This window comes from Antechinus flavipes, chromosome 1 (assembly GCF_016432865.1).
Source record: "Antechinus flavipes isolate AdamAnt ecotype Samford, QLD, Australia chromosome 1, AdamAnt_v2, whole genome shotgun sequence".
Taxonomy (NCBI): Eukaryota; Metazoa; Chordata; class Mammalia; order Dasyuromorphia; family Dasyuridae; genus Antechinus; species Antechinus flavipes.
This window is the reverse complement of record NC_067398.1, coordinates 469213872-469231477: the sequence shown is the minus strand read 5'-3', so window position 1 is coordinate 469231477 and position 17606 is coordinate 469213872. Positions and strand designations below refer to the sequence as shown.

Genomic DNA, 17606 nt, shown 5'->3' with positions numbered 1-17606 from the left:
AATCATAATAATACTGATGATGATGATATATTGAACTTTCAAGCATATCATGACTCCAGGGCATCTTGAATGGAGAGACAGTGTGGTACAATGGAAAGAATATTGGATCCCACATCAGAGAACCTGTGTTTAAATTCTGCTACTTACTTGCTTTTATGACCTTAGAAAAGTTATGCTTGCTCTTTTTTTGGTATCAAAGAATCGGAAAAAGAGTGCATGCCCATCAGTTGGGGAATGGCTAAACAAGTTATGGTACATGAAGGTAATGGAATATTATTGTTCTATAAAAAGTGATGAACAAGCTGCTTATAGAAAGGGCTGGAAAGATTTACATGAACTGATGCTGAACAAAACAAGCAGAACCAGGAATACATTGTACACAATAACAGCAAGAATGCATGATGATCAACTATGAACGACTTGATTCTTCTCAGTAATTATTGTCTATTGTCAATAGATTTTGGACAGAAAATGCCATCTGAATCCAGAAAAAGAACTGAGACTGAATGTAAATCAACACATGCAATGTTCGCTTCTTTTTTCTGTTTTTTTTTTTAATCTCTTCTAGAGTTTTTTTTTCTTTCTGTTTGCTCTGATTTTTCTCTCCCAATATAATTCAAAAAACAATGTATATTTAAAAAATAAATAAACTAAAGTCAAAGAAAAAGAAAAGTTATGCTATCTCTCTAGGCTTCAATCTTTTCATCTGTTAAGTAAGGAAGTTGGGATAAATAATCTCTAAGGTCTCTTCCAGTTCTAAATCATTGATCATATGAATAGATTTGCTAGTCATCTCTGACTTAGAGTGACAGCTAATGTACCCTTGTAGAATTGTACTTTGAAGTGTAGAGAAAAAATTATTAATTCTAATAATGTAATATATCCTTTGGGCTCACATCTAGCAGAAACAATTTTATTGACTGTTTCTGCCTTGAAGAGAAAGAAAGGTCTAAAATGGCATAATTCTCCATGCCCTCCTATATAACTCTGTCTCCAAAAAATTTCAGGTAATATTTATAGGAATTTTGCCTGAGGAAAAGATCATAATATAAAAACATTAATAAATTAAATGTAGTTTGGGATCAACAGCCCTGAATTATTGAATCATTCCAAAGATCATTTCTTCTTAAGAGTTCCCTGCTTGATCAATATCTTAATATTGAATTTCAAAAGATGATAGATACTGTCTTTATTTGGGTGCTGGTACCAATCACTCCAGATAGTATGGAAAGAAAGGCTCCCATCTAGAAAAGAGTTAAATTTGGTTTCTAACTTTACTCCATTTCAAAGGAAAGATAGTTTTTTTTCTTCCAACTTTCCCAAAGGAAAATCAGGAAAGGGTTTTAGACTGAATAAATAATATTTCTTAATGTTTCTAGAGAACCTAAAAAGGATGTTATAATTATGTTTCCATGAAGAAAGAGAAACATTGGATAGGTTGTTCCTAAAGGGTAAATGGCAGGTCAATATGTAACCAATTGATGTGTGGTAAATTCATGTAAAGGAAATAAGAAGTGGAGCAGACAGAAGAAATATGTTTTTTTTTATCCCTTGTTAAAAATATAGTTGAATGATAAATGTGGAAATACATATAGAAGAATTGTACATGTTTAATATATTGAATTATTTACTGTCTGAGAAAGGGATGGAGAGAGGAGGGAGAAAAAATTGGGGCACAAAGTTTTGCAAGGGTGAATGTTGAAACCAATCTTTGCATATATTTGAAAATAAAAAGTTATTATTTAAAAAAATTTAAAAAGAAAATAAATACAGCTAAACTGACTTGCTAGGAAATAATATTTTGTGTATCAACTACCATTCAGCAATTTGAAATTTATTTGCTCTTTGTAGATGATATGTAAAAGACAACTTTGAAAGAATTAGAGAATTTATCAGCAATGGCCCTTGAGATGACCTAAAGCAGTGCCTATTTCTAGAAGTTTTTGAAAGCGCTCATGATAATATTTAATTCTTTCTAGCCACACATCAGTATGTGGAATGGAGGAATCCAGAGTTCTGGATTAGAGAAAGAGGACTTAGATTCATATTCATGTTTTGCTACTCACATATATGTGACTTGGGAGAATCATTTAGCCACCACAGTAGCCTCTTATTTAAAATAAATAGGTTGGACTAGAAATCTAGGTTTTAATCTGTTTTGTGCATTTGAGGCAGTCTGGTGAAGCCAGTAGACCCTTTTTCAAAAAAACAAAACAAAACAACAACAACAAGCATATGTTTGTGTATATGTATAACATATATATATATATATATATATATATATATATATATATACACACACCCATGTATATATACATATATGTGCGTTTGTGTGTATAAACACAAAGGATAACAATAGAATCCAATTATATTGAATTACAGTCATCAAACTTAAGAAAAAAAAAGAATTTTACAGATTGTGAGCTAAATGATCTTTAAGGTTCCTTTTAGCCCCATATTCCATAAATCTAAAATTGATACAAATAACCATAACAGATTCTATATGAATCTTTAAAATTTGTAAGCACTTGACAAATATTATAAAAAATGTTTTATCCTGACAATAACCTTGAGAGGTAGGTGCTATTATTATCCCCATTTTACATATGAAAAAAACAGAGGAAGAGGTTTAATGACTTACCCAGGATGGTCCAGCTAGTGTCTGAGGCTAAATTTGAACTCAAGACTTTATGATTTCAATTCTAGCATTTTATCTATTGTACCATCCATCATCCTCTAAAATGCACAAAACTTTGCAAGTTAATACAGGGCCACCTTCCAGTAATTCTTCACCCTAAGGCCAATTTTCTACTGGCCTATTAGTAGATAGCTACTGAAAGATTTTCCTATACATATACTTCTTTCATGTTTCCTCTTCTCCTGATTTGCTGCTGGTGATGGTTTTGTTATATGGATATTTGTCCTAATGTCTTCTTTTATTTCACTGCCATCTGGATTTGGGGTCCCTAAATAGGGCAGCTCTTGGGACTATTCCTCAGGCCATCTTCCTATGGCATTGGTGTTTCAGGTAATGGCTAGACACGAAGAAATCATGAATATTATATTAAATGTCATTCATCTTGGCATATATGTGTTCTTTACTCCACGAATAACATTCAATTCAACTGAGTTCAGTTGCTTTTGCAGAACACATGTCAACCCAAACCAGTCCTTATAAACTACAGATAGAGAATTATCCCAAAGAGATATATAACAACAAAAATGCATGGCTCATAAAATCATTGAGCCATCTTCTGGTTGTCCTCAACTCATCAGAGATATATGCAGCATAATTAAAACATCTACATTTTTGATAAATGTTGATTGTAGGAATGACCTACATTGTTTTCAGGGGTGTAATTCTAATAGATCCTTTGTTCAGCTACATTGAAATAAATACAATTGACATGATGAATCAGTGGTTTCAGTTCTGAGTCTAGAGATCAGCTTTCTATTCATGGATTATTCTGGTTGTTTTTCTTTTTAAGATTCACTTTCATGAAAATGTAATAGTTTTGAACTTTTGGTCTGCCTACTTTTTTTAGCCCTAAATATATGATCTAGTATGTAGGATGTACTTAAAAATTCTTTTTTGACTTGATTTGTTTCTAGATAATAACAACAATAATAGTAATAGCTAACAGTTATGTAGCATTTACCATGGCATTGTCCTGAGCACATTACAATTATGATTTTACTTGAATCATGAAAAAAATTACTGTCTTCCTGGCACCAGTGTTAGGTGGAAATGTTGTAGATTCAGGTTACTTTAAACAAGTTTCCCATTGAATGGTTAAGACATAGCTCAAAGAACATTCAATATCAAGAAAACTAAATGCTCCAATGTACAACTTTTTACTTGTAAGAGATATCATGCTTACAGTATAGAGTAATTTATAAGTACAACCCAGGAATGAAAAAAAAGTAGCTATTTCAAGCTGTCCTTCAATAACTGAACACCAGAACATGTCTGTTCAATTAGCCTATTGTACTGCTTTAATAATGTTTCAAATACTGTTCTTTGAATGAGTTCTCATCCATTAGTGAGTCAGGCAATATTTACAGAGCACCTTTTCTATTCTCTCATGGGATGGTTTTAAATAGCTCTTGAACAGCTTAAAGTTTAATGAAAGCCACTAGACATCAAAAAAAGTATACAACATCAAGCAATGGAGACAAGCCATCATCTATATAATCCATTATAGGTATATCCAGAGATATAGTGAAGTGATAAGGAAATTAGAGTACTGACTAAAGCCACTTACAGTAATTTTAATACTTGGTAAAGGATCATAGAATAGTTGTTCTGTAACAAGAAGGTTAGGAAAAGATTATGGGGAAAGTTTCAGGTGAGGAGCCAAATGGGAGTTAAGAGAAAGGAAGTCATGGAGAGAGACCTCATTCTGTGGTAGAGAGGTGTTAAATATGTGATCCACAGTGTTCCCAAATATAGATAGCATCAGATTAAAATGAATTGGGAAAAAATTAACAAAATAAATAAAAATGATGAAACATAATATTTTATGTTTTGTAAGAAGAAATAATATTAATATGTGATTCTCTGAATCAATATGCAACCACAAGGATTCTTATATATGTGTTCATATGACCACCATTTTTATTTGACTTTGGCATCCATGATGTAGTGTCATGAGCACTACCAGTCTTACTTTCAGAAGGCCTAGGTTTGAACTCAATCTCCAATACTGACTAATTGTTAGCCGTGAGCCAATGCAAGTACTTTTTCAGTTCCACTTTGATTTTGGGAGGAAAGGAAGAATGGTTAACAAAAAGAGGTTTATTTTAACACAGTAAAGATATGATAAGGATATAGTAGAATTTAGCTTCAACTTTGATGGGTTCTCTTTCTTCTCTTTCTAAATGGAAATGTACCCTGTCAGCAAGTCAACCAATGAGCTATTATGGTCACTAGCATAGCCTCAAGCATCCAACAAATCTGAGAGGCCCAGACTCTATGTTTGGGATTTTTTATTCCTTGTGTGACTAGAAAGCTGTATCAAGGAAAGAAAGGTCAAATTAGGTCTCGAACAGTTTTGTCTCCTTTTAGGGAAAATTAATCTCTCTCATAGGAGGGATGGGAGAGGGAAGCATGATTCTAATCCATGTTGTAAGGAAACTGGTAGATATTACGTAGTTCAATCACACTATGTTTGATTGTGATTGTAGGCAAATTACTTGATCTCTCTGACTTTCTTTCCTCATCTCTAAATGGGTATGAAATATACACATATATATACATGTATGCATATATATGTATATATGTGGGTATATATACATATATAAGTATATAATTTCACAATATATCTCATATGTATATGTATATATATATACACACACACATATGAAAAATGCTTTGTCAGATGCTATATAAATGTATTTATTCACAGTGTTGTTTGGATAAATGTTTAATAATCATCTCTCTAGAAAAAAGTATATGAAATATATTTTTAAATTTAATCTGCATTGTTAACATATTCTATATCACTTTCTTAGGGCTAGACAGACATCAAAACAATAAATCAAGCCCTGATTTGTTGCATTTAATGATTTCTGAAGTATAAATGCTCACATTGAAAATTTAATAATCAGCTCTCAGGAGCTAGTATGAATTGATTACAGCACACCCAGTGTCAATGATTGTTATAAAATAACATGCGTAAATACATGAGCTTAAATAAAGGGACTATGAAATAGAGTAGAAGATGAAGTCATCTGAAATAGAAAGGAAGAATGGTCCAGTTGACCTTTGTAGAATGAATTGTGAAGAGGGCCAAGTGAGTTACTTAGCATCATATCAGCAACTAAAGGGGGTTAAAAATGTTCTCAATTCCCTCTTGATCCATTCCATTGCCTGTAGTATACATTCAAAGGGAGAGGAAGTGAAGACAGAACTGATAGCTTGAGAGCTGAAGGATCTGAGTTCAAGCTCTACCTATGTTTTCTTGAGCAAGTTGTTTAATTTCTCTAGGTCTCAGTTACTTCTACAATAAAATGGGGAAAGGTGGGTCTAGCTGGCCTCTAAGATAAATAATAGTTAATATTTATGTAGTACCAACTCTATGTCAGGTGCTGTGCTAAGTGCTTTCTACATATTATCTCATTTGATTCTTACAACCACTTTATCATGCACTGAATATTATTATTCCCATTTTAAAGATGAGGAAACTAAGGCAAATAGAGTTTAAGTGATTTGCTAAGGATCACATAGCTAATAAGTGCCTTAGACCATATTTGAACTCAGATCTTCCCAGATGCAGGCCCAGTGCTTAATAATAACAATAATGAATAGTAATTATAATAATAATAAATAGCTAGCATTTGTATAGTGCTTCCTATGTGCCCAGCAGGAGGCAGGTAGGTGACTTGCTAGAATTTCTCTACATGATCATGGAGCATTAGCTTATTTTAATAGTTCTGTTAAGATATTTTCCCTCTTGACATTATGTCAAGTGCCCAGGACATGCTTACAACAGTAGAGATCCTACTTCTGAGTCTTTAGCATTCTGACCTTCTTCCACTGCAGCCTCCTCATCCTAGAAATGCCTCCTACTTGCAATCCTCTTACCTGACAGGCAAGTCCTTAGCCCAGATCTAAATTTCATCAGGTACCCAGATACCTTCTCTTCCCTCCCAAATCCATTCCTTCCTTTCCAGATTTTTCAGTCTCCTCCCAAGCAGTTTCGTCCCCTGCTCTTTTTCTAGTTCCCTGTTATCTTTCTTCATTATAATTTAAGGTCTTTGAGAGTAGAAGTGGCTTTCTTTTCTCCTTTATTTATATCCCCACCACTTAATATATGCCTGGTACATGGCAAAAAATTTTTTTAAATGTCCAATTGCTTATTTACTACCTATTTATCTATCTCTTCATCTCTGTCTATCCATCTCTTTATATTTAATATATCTATTAGTCTGTCTGTGTTTACCTCTATCGGTGTTGTCTATCTCTAGTCTGTCTCTGTGTGTATATGTGTCTCTTTCTGCCTATTTGTCTGTCTGTGTCTTTCTCTTTCTCTTTATCTATTTGATTGTATCTGTTTCTATTAGTGTGTATCTATATCTGTGTCAGTCTGTTTCTTTCAATTTCTCTCTATTTCTCTGTATATATATTTTACATATTGTTATATATATAATGTACATTTATATATATGTAAAATCTGCATCTGTCTGAATATACCTATTTTTCTGTCTGCCTAATTAGCTATCTGTGTTTCTACCTATGTCTGTCTATCTACCTACCTAGCAATCGAAATTTGTCTTTTTTGTAACTTGTATTTAGAGCTTCTCACTATCATCTCTAGTTTCACAAAGAATACATTTAATCCCTCTTCTACATGGCTGCCCTTCAAATACCTAAAAGAGCTTTAATTATCCCATCCCTTCCCTTCTGTATTCCAGGTTAAACATTCCCACTTCCTTCAGCAATGGACTCAAAATCTTTTGCCATTCAGGTTGCTGTTCTCTCCATGGTCACCAGTTTATTAATGTCTTTCTTAAGCTGAGGTGCCCATTTTAACTACCATTATTCTGGTAAATCCCAGTTTCTAATGAGGCAGTTTTAGTGGGCATTAATGCTTCCAATTCTTAAATGGATTGTGTATTAAAATGAAGAATATGATTGAATCATACATGTGTGAAAAACAATCCTGGCTTAGTGGAAATTCTGATATCTAGTGACAGAGTTGGGCAGTGGTTCATTATAAAAGGGGAAGATTTTATAATCAGCAGAAACACAGAGGGTAGGCCATCTCTTGTGAAAGAGTATTTTATATGCAAATCAGACTAAGCCTATAACCAGCAGGGGGGCAAACAGCCCTTCTATTTTAAGATTTGAAGTTTCAGACGTCATATGCATAAATTGACTTCTTTTCTTTAAAGGAACAGAAATTTACTCAAAACTAACTTGTCTTTACTTTGTTTAAACTGAGACATTTGTGAAATCAATGTCGTTATATTATAATTGTGTAGATTTGTTGTTATCAGTCATGTCTGATTCTTTGTGATTTCATGGACCACATTATTCGTGAAGTTGTCTTGACAAAAATCCCGGAGTGTTTTGTCATTTTCTTCTCTAGTGGATTAAGCAAACTGAGGATGACTTGCCCAGGATCACGCAGCTAATACTTATCTGAGAATGGATTCAAATTCAGATCTTCCTGATTCCCAGTTCAGCCCTTTATTCACTGAGACACCTCGTTGCTGCTAATTATGTAGATAATACCTTGAATTGTTTGTTATTTTAAATTAGATCCTCAGAAGCATCATGATATGTAGAGCCTTGAACTTAGAATCAGGAAGACTTGAGTTTAAATTTCCACCTCTCACACTTTCTAGCTGGGAGAACCTAGTTGAGACATTTCACCTCTGAATCTCAGACAACTTTTAAAGTGACAAATTATAAAAAGGTCAAGAATGCATTATGCAAATAATGCATAATTATGTATATAGTAATAGATGTCAATAACATATATAAGTAAATACATGCATATTAAGGTGTATGCTCACCTTTTTAGATAATTTTCGTTGTTATACCCAACACGCATTTGGGATTTTCTTAGCAGATACTAGAGTGGTTTGTCATTTCCTTCTCCAGCTCATTTTACATGTGAGGAAACTGAGGCAAACAGGATTAAGTGATTGGCTCAGAGTCACTCAGCTAATAAGTGTCTGAAGGCAGATTTGAATTCCTGAAGACAAGTCTTCCCAATTCCAAGCTCAGTGAACTTTCCACTGTGCCAGCTTGCTGACTTTTTAATTTATAGAGGTGTATGATAAAAGTTTGGAAACCACTGTAAGAGGAGACATCAGGAAATTGATCCAGTGGATTATTAAGGCTTGTTTTAAGATATAAAGTGCCTATATCTTGACATCTAACAAGAGTATCTCTTTCTATTCATTATAGGTTTTTAAAAAATGCTTTCTTTTTCATCCCAGTCTAAAGTGTGCAGTGCTATTAACTCCAAATGTCACTCAAATTGATATATATTCTAGAAGATTTTTCTGACCCAGGTTGGTGTCTAAACAGTAAAAAGAGAATAGGAAGGTTCATATCCTATTTAGAGCTTTGTCAATGACTCAAGAGTTTCATTCAGTCAATCACTCAACCTTTTATCTCTTTCCAGTCAGTCCTTATTCAACCTTACAGGTGCCATGAATATTTTGCAGCTAGTGACTCTGAATTTCTTGGAGATGGGTTTCACAGAGTAGAATCCTATGATCACAAATTTAGAAAAGAAATGTACTATCAAGATACATTGTTCTAACTCCTCTCCCTACCCTCACGTGATGCATCCCTATCTGTGCTTTTCCCCGTTTATTCTTTCCTCTCCCTCTACTCCATTAATTTTGAGTTCAGCCCTAAAGGAAAATAGGCAATAGGATTTTGGTGCAGTGAAAAGATCTGACTGAGAGTTAGGAGATTTAAATCTAGATGCCATAATGCTACTCAGTCTCTGTATGACTTTGGGCATGTCATTTAACTTTTGGGGCCCTCAATTTTTTTCCTCTTTAAAATAAGGGTTTGAGATGATTATTTCTAAGTTTCCTTCCAGCTCTAACTTTCTATAATTCTATTCTTTCTTAAATATGTATAATTTCTATGTTACCAATAAATATTGGGAAATACTCATCTCCAATAAGACTCTGACTGAGAGCAAATAAGACTGTCTTTACTCTTCTGTCTTCCCTATTAATACAATACAAGTTAAATCAAGTTAAAATGAACTTCAAAGGCAGCCTCTAAATAAAAGAGGAGGAAAGTTACAAAAGATAAGTTAACTATAAGATTAGCATAAAAAGACAGATAGGTCTCAGATTACTTAACGAAAATAAGGGGCATTTAGTTGAGAAAAGATTAAAGTGTGTTAAGGGGAAGATATAGACACTGTCTCTCAAGGACCAACAAGTGACAGAGACATTAGACTTATTTTCTTTGCCCTACAGAGCTCGTTTAGTAAGGGATATTTCAAGATAGCATTCTTATTCTTCTAACTAGGAGATTTTATAATTTTTAATATCCTTTGGGAGAGACTCTCTTCCTATCTCCTGTTTCCCTCTGCCTCTCCAAATTACTGTTCAACTGCCTAGTAGGTAGTTTAATAAATGTTTACTGCTTGGATGTTTGATCTATAATCAAGTAGCTTGATAAAGGAGTTTATCTCACCTCACCTCGTGGTATCATGACTTCCTAAAAAGATTCCTACCATTCAGTCTATACTTTTTGCTGTTTTTTTTTTTTTCCTCTTTTCTAAAGACCTAGCTTTCCATATATGTTTGACTAAGGAGAGTGAATGAAGAAAGCACTTCTTTCCTGATATTTGCTACAATCTTTCCTAACTTCCTATCTGGAATCCCTGGAGCTTATTACACTCACTTATATGAGAGCACTTAAATCCTTAGAAGGGAAACTACTTATAGACCCTTCCTTTTATTTTCTCCCATCAAAGATCTAATTAGGAGAGAGCCTGAAAGCCTGCTGCCAGAGTTTTTAACGAGCTAACACCAAACCCAATTTCCAAAGATATTTTTAATCTTTCCTTTTTTATAGGATTACAGCACATGCTTTTAAAAATAGCTGATTCATCCCTTCCTCCTTTTCCTTCCAAAAAGAAAATCCAGCCTCAGTTCCTTAGTTTGATTTGTCTTTTTGACATTCACAAATACACACGGCTGCTCCAGTCAGACTAGTACGTGTAGTAGACCATGTCAGCCAAGTTTGAAAGTCAAATTGAATTGTGCACTGCTTTTCTCCCTGTTGTGTTCTCTGTCTCTATGGTTTCATGATGAATATTTTATTGTATATCAAAGCATTAAATAACAACACTGTCTTGTGCTCAAATCAACACATTTTTATAAACTGTCTCCCTCATTTAGCCATAGATTCTGATGCTTTCTTTGCAAAAGATTTCATTGGCATACTCATCCATAAATAATAAAAGAGCTATTACACAAATACATTATTTTCTCATTATTATTAATACAAGTTATTGTTGACTTCCCCATTTTACAAACAAGAAAAGTGAGGCAAATAGTATTTGAGAATCTCAAACACTGGTGGGGTTGGGAAGTGAGGGGGATTGGTGTATTTTTTTTTCCAGAAGTGTTCTTCCAAAAGTCTAGGGCATACTCTTCCACAAATACAACCAGGTCTATAGTAAAAGTAAGTTCAAATTTAGTATATATTTTAAAGCGAGTAGGTAGATAACAAGTGTTGTAACTCTCAGCGGCTATTACTAGGAATCTTTTCTTGAACTGATAGAATCCCCAAGCTCAAAGAGTCATGCTCCTCAAAGCTACTTCCTTTCTTCTGTACCCCTCTGTGTCCACATTTTTCTGTATTGCTTGTTATTAGTCCACTCTCTTTAATAATGGGGTCATTGGGCATTGGGAATTAATTAACTGTGAAAAGAAAGAGAAGGAAGGAAGGAAGGAAGGAAGGAAGGAAGGAAGGAAGGAAGGAAGGAAGGAAGGAAGGAAGGAAGGAAGGAATAAAGGAAGGAAGGAAGGAAGGAAGGAAGGAATAAAGGAAGGAAGGAAGGAAGGAAGGAAGGAAGGAAGGAAGGAAGGGAAGAAGGGAGAGAGGGAGGGAGAGAAGGAGGGAGGGAAGAGAGAATAAATAAAGTATCTTTTCTTCTCCAGATTGATTCTTTCTCAGGAATCTCAATGAAATGCCCCTATAGGAAATCTCCCACTGGGACAGAAACAACTGTCTTTCTCCTTAAAGCTACTGGTTGGTTAGCTTGTTTGTTAATCACTCAACTATTTCTTCCTTATCTTTGTATCTGATAAAGGGATTATATTATAGACAGACATGTTTGTGTATTTTAAAATCTAATTAGGCCTACAGATCCATAGAATCAGGACTATAGAATCCAAATCCCTTCACTGATAGAATCTAAGCTCCCTGAGATCAGGGAGTATTTCTTTTTTGTATTTATATCCCCAGCACCTGGCACAGTGTCATGGATTGAAGATACTTAATAGTAAGTGATGATTACTGAAATAAGTATTCTAAGATAATAGCATTAAAAGTCTATTACTGTCAATGACTTGATCTGGTCCAATTCTTAGCTATACAAATGAGAAAACTTAAGACAGAAATAGTTATGTGATTTATTCAACCTTATACAAATAGTAGGTGTCAGAGTTGAGATTTGAATACAGATCCTGTAAATTTAGAGCTGTTACTTGTCCTACTGTCTTATAGTATTAAAATGGAGACAAGGAGTAAAATTATTCTCTATGGACAAGACAGTCTAAAGAAAAACATACATGGAGTAAGAATGTTTTGCTTGTTTCTAGGTTTAGTTTGGTGAGAGATTAAAAGAGATCAAGAGTCCCATTTTGGACTCATTGAGTTTGAGGTGCCTAAAAGCTATTCAAGTGAAGATTTATAAGTAATTGATGGTATAGAACTGGAGATCAGGGGAAATATTTGGGTTGAATATTATGTTTGGGAATGATGTGTATATAAATGTTCACTGGGCTAATATAATCTTTAAGGAACAAATAAACATGCATGCATACTTGTATGTATACATACATGTATATATGTCATACACACAGATATAAAAAATAGAAGTGAGCCCAGTATAGAACTTTTAATACCCAAGCATGTGCTATTAAAGGTCAAAGGATTTAATGATGTTGCCAAAGGAGACTGTTGAGAGAGAAAGCCAAGGTTAGACCCTTAGCAATCACCTTCCAAAAACAGATCAAGAGAGAAAGAGAAAGAGAGGTCCAGTACAATACCTTTGGTGATGCTCCATCTCTGAAGAAGCCAGAATGACATTTAGTGCTCCAGTTAAATTTAATGCTGCATGGAGTTTTAACATCACCTTCCATGAATTTTATTTTATATCCATATTGATTAATGTCATTTTTACTATAGACTTATGGCCTTCTACTAATGAATGTTGTTTGATTTGAGACCTAATATCTAAGAATCTAGATTGTAGATTGAAAGCTTTAATAGCTAAGGGACCACTTATTGGGATCTTCGGCTATGAGGCGTGAAAACTCTATAAAGTTTAAATACAGTACATTTTTCCCCCTAAAGTCAGCAATTTACTTCAGCCTTTTTTTCTCCTCTAGTGGGAGCTTAATGCAATTTTATTTCAGAGGATGTTTTGTAGAATCATTTTTATAGTCAAATGTCCATAATATCTGCAGCTGCTGCAGGTTCAACGTGTCGAGTTACTCTTGATAAAATGCATTCCAGTTCAGCAAGATCAGTCCTATAAGAGATAGACAAGGACATGGTAGGTGGGACATAATTAAATTTTAAGTTCATGTGCTTCAGCATACATCCAAAGTTAGATATAAATTGAAAAATCCTTTTCATCTTTGGAAAGGTGGGTAGAAGTATTTTTTTAAAATTTTCCCCATCATATAATAATAATATTCTGGGTTTGGATATGAAGATAACACAACATAAAATAGCATGACTGTATTGTAGAGGAGCCTGTGGATTCCATTGTGTGTGGTCTGAGTCAAAATCTACAAAGAAGGCTCTTTAGCCACGTCTTCACCTCTTGTCTATTTTCCCTCAATTAGGCTTTGTTTATATTTAATCCTTTTACTCAAGTTTGCTGTGGCATGGTGTGATTGAAGACCTTTTTTTTTTTTTTTTTTCATGAGAGCTATGAACTGCTTCCACATATCCCCTAAGGAATGCCAAATGTAACTTGGATATGCCTGGCCACTTTCCATCATTTCATCTCAGCTGTGTTCCCTGCCCCAGCTGGTTATGTACTTCACCTACAGTATCAAAATTAAAAGTGAATAAAACTTAATTGAAGACTACAAGATATATTTTCTGCTTTGTTGTGGTTCAGTCATGTCTGACTTTTTGTGACCCTATTTGGGGTTTTTCTGGCAGAGACACTGGAGTGATTTGCCATTACTCTCCAGTTTGTTTTACAGATGGGAAACTGAGGCAAATAGGGTAAAATGACTTGCTCTGGGTTACACAACTATTGTCCGAGGCTGTATCTGAACTCAGGAAAATGAATGTTCTTGAGTCCAGGTACGGTACTCTATCTTCTTAACCATCTAGCTGTCCATATATATATATATATATATATATATATATATATATATATCAGAAAACATGTTTTTAGAATGACAACTCATGGGGAAGCTAGCTGGTGCAGTGACTAGAGCACTAAAATTAAGAGGACCTACAGTCAAATATAGCTTCAGATGTGACACTTAGTAGTTGTGTGACTGCTGGTAAATCACTTAACTTCAATTGGGAAGGAAAGAAGGAAGGAAAGAAGGAAGGAAGGAAGGAAGGAAGGAAGGAAGGAAGGAAGGAAGGAAGGAAGGAAGGAAGGAAGGAAGAAGGAAGGAAGGAAGAAGGAAGGAAGGAAAGAAGGAAGGAAGGAAGGAAGGAAGGAAAGAAGGAAGGAAGAAAGGAAGAAAGGAAGGAAGGAAGGAAGGAAGGAAGGAAGGAAGGAAAGAAGGAAGGAATGGAAAGAAAGAAGAGAAGAAGGGAGGGGGAAAAAGGCAGGAAAAGTGGGAGGGGAAGGAAAGAGGGGAAAGAAGGAGGAGAGAGGGATGAAGGGAAGAAGGAAGGGAGGAATGGAAGGAAAAAGAGAGGGAGGGAAAAATGAAAAAGGAGGAAAGGAGGAAGAAAGAAAGAGAGCAAGGTATGGAGGAAGAAAGGAATGAATGAAGGAAAGAATGAAGGAAGGAACAAAGGAACAAAAAAGAAAAGGAAAGAAAGAAGAGGGGGGAAGGGAGGGAGGGAGAGAAGGAAGGAGATAGGAAAAGAGGGAGGGAAGGTGGAAAGAATGAATGAATGAATAACAACTCATTGAAGTATAAAAAAGATATAACTTGCATATACACATCAGCTTTGAGGAAGCTCCATCAAAAGAAGCAAACCTCTTCATTTGTAAAATGTACTGTAATGATCCAGACTCAATTTACTTGTCTTTAAGCTGATATTCTCATGTGGTTACATACCCTGAGTTTTCTGTATTCTTAGGCAATGAATCAGTTAACAAACTTTATTAATAATGTGCTGTATTCCAGCGATTGTGCTAAGCATTGGACATATCAAAAGATTAGTTTAAAATATAGATAGATCAATACTCTAATGAATGAGTAACCTCAATTTGGATATTCCTGCAACCCATGCAGGCCTTGTCATTCTCTACAACTCTAAAACAAGTTCTCCCACATATGCTCCAGAGATAAGCCATTCAGTGTGCTAAGGGCCTTATTCTAGAGCTCTTGATATTAATGGGATATCAATAAAGCCCATACAGTGTCTAGCAGATGAATTGTTCTCCTTTCATGCCTAGTATACTTCCTTTACCAGTTACACACTTTTTGATAAGATCTTTTTTTTTTTGACAATTCTTCTAATCAATTCTTCAGTAGTAATTTACAGCAACCTTTTTAGATCCAACATGTGCCTTTCTATAGCTTTCTAAGTCAATATAAGAGCAATTAAGCATGCTCACCTCTTCCTATTCAATATTAGGCTAAAATTGTTACTCATCTTCTGCATCAGTCCAAGATATACACACTAATAGATCAGTGATATAACAGCTACAAGTCAGAAAGACTCATCTTCATGAGTTCAAATTCAGACTCGGATACTTATTAACTCTGTGACCCTAAGCAAGTTATTTAACTCTGACTCAGTTTCCTCATCTGTAAAATTAAGCTAAAGAAAGAAATGACAAATTATTCCATTGCCTTTGCCAAAAACAAACAAACAAACAAACAAACAAACAAACAAACCCCAAATGGGGTTATCAAGGGTCAAACATAATTGAAATGCCTGAACAACAGTAGACTAGTCTTATGTGTTGCCCAGCAAACTATTATAGTCTGAATAGATACTCATCTTTACCCCCTAAGTAGATGATTAAGACAAACTCTTTGAGGAACAGTGGATCTTATTTAGAAGGTTCTTCAGTGTTCTAGGGTTAGATAAGGCCAACATATTGTTATCTAGAAAGAGAAGGAATCTGATTTTGATCTTTATTCTAAGGGGCTAATTAATGGTATATTAGTAGACAGACAGGTAATCAAAAAAAATTATCAAATTAATAACCAATCACTTCAAAAATGCAATTATTTTCATTTCTGAGATGTGATTTGGTGCTTACCATGTCCAGTCTTCTTGAAGATAGTATTCATGACCAAAAAGTGAAAAGCTTCTGTTTGGTTTATATCTTTGACATCCTCATCCTGATTCTTATATCACATTTTCCAACAAATAATTTTCTAGATTTTTTTTCTGTCTTCCCCTCTGCTAGTCTTTACAGCAAGTATGAAAGCGAGATTTGATTTAAATTGGAATACTTAATTCTTAACAAAATCTCATCTTCTTTAACAGATTTTTGACGCCTGAACCACAATTATATTCATTATAATGTTTTTATACATGCTTATCATAAGCATTAAAGTGACAGATGACCAAAATGTTTCATTAAATCATATTTCTTGTTGCCTTTTTTGATTAAAAAATAATCTTTACTCATTCCTTTATTTGTCTCTGCAAAGAGAATGTTCATGTCATTCTCCATTTAGCTTCGAATTTTTTTATTTTCTTGTCTCATATATCACAAGAATATCAAAATTGATACAATTCAGTTCCTTTATTTTTAAATCTGCTCAATGGTCATTTTATAAGGGTCTCACATTTGCAGTATAAAAACTTTAACTTATAAAAATTTAACTCTCTCTACATAGATAGTCTAAAAATTATATACTTCTTTGTACTTTCACACTTTCCCCCACTATCCTTGCAGAAATGAAATAGAGCCACACAGGGTTTAGGGAATCTTGCATCAGGTAACATGGACAAATGCAACTCTCCATGCTTAGTTAGATTGATCCTTACAAAAGAGATCTGGCCAGTTGGTAGGACTATCTTAATTGTTTTAGAATAGCAGAACTCATAAGAGCTTATATTCTATAGGACTAGAATTTAAGTTCATAGGGTCACTTCTAGGCCATAGTAAGGAATTGGAGAAGGATATTGTGAAGACATAAATGATGTAGCCATCACTGGGAAAATAGCCATTGTAGTGAACCACATTGTGGCAACCGCCCTTCTCACTGTTACTAACACAAGCAAGTAAGCCCAAGAGAACTGGAAATAGCAATACCTCCAAGGCAACTAGTCTTCTTCAAGTTTGGTTTGAAGGGGAGAAAATCTGGTAGAAAAGAAAATAGTCACCTCCCTTGGCAACAACACCAGCTGCTGACAGCAACCCAAGAAAGCGCTAGGAGGTGGAACGTACCCTGTTGGACAAAACAACTTGAGCATCATCTCCCCTAAGTCTCTATATCCTGGTGAGGGTAGCCCAGGACTATGATCCAAAGGGCCCCACAAATAGTTGTCCCCCTACCCTCTAAAGATAAACAATCCTGCTTCCAGTTTGACCTTTACAGTTGTCATCAAAGAGAGCAACCCTTATGGAAAAGTAGCCCATTAGCTCTGCCATCACCAGTAAGCAGGTAAGCCCTGAGAAGGAGACCATCTTTTTCCAAGGTAAACCCTGAGCACAGAAGAACCTCACAGGCCCATCTGCTTCCAGTCAAAGCCTGGGAAAATGATCCTT

The 17606-nt window shown here is 34.7% G+C and overlaps 1 protein-coding gene across 1 annotated transcript in view; it reads left to right on the top strand.

The window, feature by feature from the left end:
* Window positions 1-17606, top strand: part of XKR4 (XK related 4) — a 486082-nt gene that overhangs the window by 159014 nt on the left and 309462 nt on the right. The gene's annotated exons all lie outside the window — the stretch shown is intronic.